The sequence below is a fragment of the Thunnus maccoyii genome, chromosome 15, assembly GCF_910596095.1.
Source record: "Thunnus maccoyii chromosome 15, fThuMac1.1, whole genome shotgun sequence".
NCBI classification, from domain to species: Eukaryota; Metazoa; Chordata; class Actinopteri; order Scombriformes; family Scombridae; genus Thunnus; species Thunnus maccoyii.
The window spans coordinates 55,589-60,588 of record NC_056547.1 but is presented as its reverse complement, the minus strand read 5'-3'; the positions used below and the strand labels follow the sequence as shown (position 1 = coordinate 60,588).

Genomic DNA, 5,000 nt, shown 5'->3' with positions numbered 1-5,000 from the left:
AGAGTCGTCGGTAGAGTCGGTCAGTAGAGTGGGTCAGTAGAATCAGTCAGTAGAGTCGGTCAGTAGAGTCGGTCAGTAGAGTGGGTCAGTAGAGTGGGTCAGTAGAGTCGGTCAGTAGAGTCGGTCAGTAGAGTCGGTCAGTAGAGTGGGTCAGTAGAGTCGGTCAGTAGAGTCGGTCAGTAGAGTGGGTGAGTAGAGTGGGTCAGTAGAGTCGGTCAGTAGAATCAGTCAGTAGAGTGGGTGAGTAGAGTGGGTCAGTAGAGTCGGTCAGTAGAGTGGGTCAGTAGAGTGGGTCAGTAGAGTCGGTCAGTAGAGTGGGTCAGTAGAGTGGGTCAGTAGAGTGGGTGAGTAGAGTCGGTCAGTAGAGTGGGTCAGTAGAGTCGGTCAGTAGAGTCGGTCAGTAGAGTGGGTCAGTAGAGTCGGTCAGTAGAGTCGGTCAGTAGAGTGGGTCAGTAGAGTCGGTCAGTAGAGTCGGTCAGTAGAGTGGGTCAGTAGAGTGGGTGAGTAGAGTGGGTCAGTAGAGTCGGTCAGTAGAGTGGGTCAGTAGAGTCGGTCAGTAGAGTGGGTCAGTAGAGTGGGTCAGTAGAGTCGGTCAGTAGAGTCGGTCAGTAGAGTGGGTCAGTAGAGTCGGTCAGTAGAGTCGGTCAGTAGAGTGGGTGAGTAGAGTCGTCGGTAGAGTCGGTCAGTAGAGTGGGTCAGTAGAGTCGGTCAGTAGAGTCGGTCAGTAGAGTGGGTCAGTAGAGTCGGTCAGTAGAGTCGGTCAGTAGAGTGGGTGAGTAGAGTCGTCGGTAGAGTCGGTCAGTAGAGTGGGTCAGTAGAATCAGTCAGTAGAGTCGGTCAGTAGAGTGGGTCAGTAGAGTGGGTCAGTAGAGTCGGTCAGTAGAGTCGGTCAGTAGAGTGGGTCAGTAGAGTCGGTCAGTAGAGTCGGTCAGTAGAGTGGGTGAGTAGAGTCGTCGGTAGAGTCGGTCAGTAGAGTGGGTCAGTAGAGTCGGTCAGTAGAGTCGGTCAGTAGAGTGGGTCAGTAGAGTCGGTCAGTAGAGTCGGTCAGTAGAGTGGGTGAGTAGAGTCGTCGGTAGAGTCGGTCAGTAGAGTGGGTCAGTAGAATCAGTCAGTAGAGTCGGTCAGTAGAGTCGGTCAGTAGAGTGGGTCAGTAGAGTGGGTCAGTAGAGTCGGTCAGTAGAGTGGGTCAGTAGAGTCGGTCAGTAGAGTCGGTCAGTAGAGTCGGTCAGTAGAGTGGGTCAGTAGAGTCGGTCAGTAGAGTCGGTCAGTAGAGTCGGTCAGTAGAGTGGGTCAGTAGAGTGGGTGAGTAGAGTCGTCGGTAGAGTCGGTCAGTAGAGTCGGTCAGTAGAATCAGTCAGTAGAGTCGGTCAGTAGAGTCGGTCAGTAGAGTGGGTCAGTAGAGTCGGTCAGTAGAATCAGTCAGTAGAGTGGGTGAGTAGAGTCGTCGGTAGAGTCGGTCAGTAGAGTGGGTCAGTAGAGTCGTCAGTAGAATCAGTCAGTAGAGTCGGTCAGTAGAATCAGTCAGTAGAATCAGTCAGTAGAGTCGGTCAGTAGAGCGGGTAGAGCAGTATGAAGGTCATCACAGCTCTGGTTCTGAAAAAACAGAACTTTGTTTTATCAGCATTAGTTAAAGTGTTCGGTCTTTAGGAGAACGTTGCAGAACGTTAAAGCAACGCTGTCAGAAGGATCATTCAGGTTTGAAGTGCCGTTGAGTGAAATAAGAGCCTACAAATAAATAATTTGACTTTTCAATAAGAAAAATAACATGAATGACATGAAAAACATAAATTATTCACTTTATTGATATCAATAAAAAACAAACATTTGAAGTTGTCATATTATATGCCTCTTTAACGGTATGCCTCTTACTAAAACCTACAGTAAAAACAGGAAGTAAAGCACAACTCTACTCGCTCTGACAGCCATCAGCTGCCATCCCTGCTCCTCTGTCATGAAATCAACGAGGTTAAATAAAGGAATGAAACTGAACAGCAGGACGGGTCTTTGAATGCAATACTCCTCATCATCTGCCCCTCTAGCAGCCCCTCTAGCTGCCCCTCTAGCAGCCCCTCTAGCAGCCCCTCTAGCTGCCCCTCTAGCAGCCCCTCTAGCTGCCCCTCTAGCAGCCCCTCTAGCTGCCCCTCTAGCTGCCCCTCTAGCAGCCCCTCTAGCTGCCCCTCTAGCAGCCCCTCTAGCAGCCCCTCTAGCAGCCCCTCTAGCAGCCCCTCTAGCTGCCCCTCTAGCTGCCACTCTAGCAGCCCCTCTAGCAGCCCCTCTAGCTGCCCCTCTAGCAGCCCCTCTAGCTGCCCCTCTAGCAGCCCCTCTAGCAGCCCCTCTAGCTGCCCCTCTAGCAGCCCCTCTAGCAGCCCCTCTAGCTGCCCCTCTAGCTGCCACTCTAGCAGCCCCTCTAGCAGCCCCTCTAGCAGCCCCTCTAGCTGCCACTCTAGCAGCCCCTCTAGCAGCCCCTCTAGCAGCCCCTCTAGCTGCCCCTCTAGCTGCCCCTCTAGCAGCCCCTCTAGCAGCCCCTCTAGCTGCCACTCTAGCTGCCCCTCTAGCTGCCCCTCTAGCAGCGCCTCTAGCAGCCCCTCTAGCAGCCCCTCTAGCTGCCACTCTAGCAGCCCCTCTAGCAGCCCCTCTAGCCGCCACTCTAGCAGCCCCTCTAGCAGCCCCTCTAGCTGCCACTCTAGCAGCCCCTCTAGCTGCCACTCTAGCAGCCCCTATAGCAGCCCCTCTAGCAGCCCCTCTAGCTGCCACTCTAGCAGCCCCTCTAGCAGCCCCTCTAGCCGCCACTCTAGCTGCCACTCTAGCTGCCCCTCTAGCTGCCACTCTAGCAGCCCCTCTAGCAGCCCCTCTAGCTGCCACTCTAGCAGCCCCTCTAGCAGCCCCTCTAGCTGCCACTCTAGCTGCCCCTCTAGCTGCCACTCTAGCAGCCCCTCTAGCAGCCCCTCTAGCTGCCCCTCTAGCTGCCCCTCTAGCTGCCCCTCTAGCACTCAGAGATGCTTTTAAAGCAACCTGGAGATTTTGACAGCAGCAGAAGCACAAACGTCTCGCTGGCTGAAGGACGTTTGGTGATTTTTGGGGCGTCAGAGCAGCGACGGGCAGCAGCCGTCGTGGCGTCAGAGCAGCGGCGGGCAGCAGCCGTCGTGTCGTCAGAGCAGCGGTGGGCAGCAGCCGTCGTGGCGTCAGAGCAGCGACGGGCAGCAGCCGTCGTGTGCAGCACTGTGTCATCTGCAGTTTGTCAAAGATGAAACAATGTCGTTGATTTAAACAGAGAAAAGAATTGGACCTAAACCTGAACCCTGTGGAACCTTCGTTACCAATAAAAACTTGTTTTTAGTGACGCAGTCTCAGCAGTTCATCGTTACTACGAAGATAAAAGCACGTCGTAGTAAAGTCGGTGCTGCTCTGTCGATCTGTGGACGTCGGCTCCTGTCGGAAAGCAGCAGGATTCTGTGTGTGAACTGCAGCACGTTGACTAAACACTCTTTATCTCTGTGGTGGAAATCAACAAGCTCACTTTCAGCTCTGCTAATTACAGCGTGTGTCTGACAGACAGAGTGTGATTAAACTCTACCAGTGTTTTTCATGTGCAAAGAACAAACACAAGCGTGTGTGTAGCAGGAGTTTGCATCTAGCAGTCAGTCTTTGTGTGTGTGTTCATGGACGAGCAGGCAAAAGAGCCATCACAGCGTGTTAAAGTGTTTTTTAATGAGCTGGAGCTCTTACAAATGGACCGAGTGTGTTGTGTTGCTCATGCTGAACAGGCGGGGACGAGGGCTGTGAGGAAGCAGCCAAAAGCGCTCGTATTGACGCTAATTATCTTCATCTTCTCCCGGCCGGCGCCCGCCACAACGACAGCAGCTCCTGTGGATGAAGCTCAGACGCTCCTTTGTTGTTTACGAGCATCCGGCCTGCGATGATGGGATTTATACGGCCTCACTTATTGTTCATGGTGGAGCTATAAATACGAAATATAAATAAAACAGAACAGAGAATAAAAGGAAGAACTGCAGTTTAGTAGCAGCTCTGCATGAGAGCTTCATGTGCACCTTCAACATCAGCAGCTGTCAACGTCTGTGTGTCGACCAGGATAAATGTGTGTGTATGAACGATGCTCAGCAGGATGAGCATCAGTGGCGTCATATCAGATATATTGATCTCCGTCATGTTCACAGCCGGCGTTAAGAGTTCCTTTAAAATCACAGAGGCAGCCATGTTTACTGTGTGTGTATGTGTGTGTATATGTGTGTGTGTGTGTGTGTGTGTGTGTGTAACTCTACTATATAGTTACATTTACTTTGAATAATCACATTTACAGATGAATAATATTAGCAGAGCATCAAGGATGATACAGTCATTCAGTCATTTCTTCATTTACACATATTATGTTCATGTGACTTTGCACTCTCACACACACACACACACACACACACACACACACACACACACACACACACACACACACACACACACAGGCACCTGATGGGGTGAAACACCTCCGACTGTGCGCTTCCTTGTTGTTGATTGATTCCCGCTGAGCTCCATATTGTGTTTTTATCGACCGGGTCAATAAGTGTGTGTGTGTGTGTGTGTGTGTGTGTGTGTGTGTGTGTGTGTGTGTGTGAAATCATTTCAGTGCACCTGGATGTTGTTGTAGTGTAACAGGAAGTGAAGTTGACTTCCTGTTGCAGTGAACTGACACACTGGAAGCTGTCAGAGCGTCTCAGACTGAACTACGGCAACACGAAGTGGACAAAACACACACAGAACTGCAGAACACATAATACTAGACCCAGCAGTAATAATAACAGTTATTAGTTAAGGTTATTTATTATTATGATCACATGATCGTCTCTCCGCAGCTTCAACCAGACTCCAGTAAAGGTTCCAGAAGGTTCCTGCAGAGTTTGATGTTTTGGTTTTATAAACGTTGGTCCAACAGCTTCTTTAAAACTGCAGATATACAAACACACAGAAGAGCAGCGTGAACAGGTTGAGTG

The 5,000-nt window shown here is 51.0% G+C and overlaps 1 protein-coding gene across 1 annotated transcript in view; it reads left to right on the top strand.

Annotated features, from left to right (window-relative positions):
* The window catches only part of LOC121913383 (semaphorin-6D-like), a 51,348-nt gene that overhangs the window by 30,974 nt on the left and 15,374 nt on the right, over window positions 1–5,000 (top strand). The gene's annotated exons all lie outside the window — the stretch shown is intronic.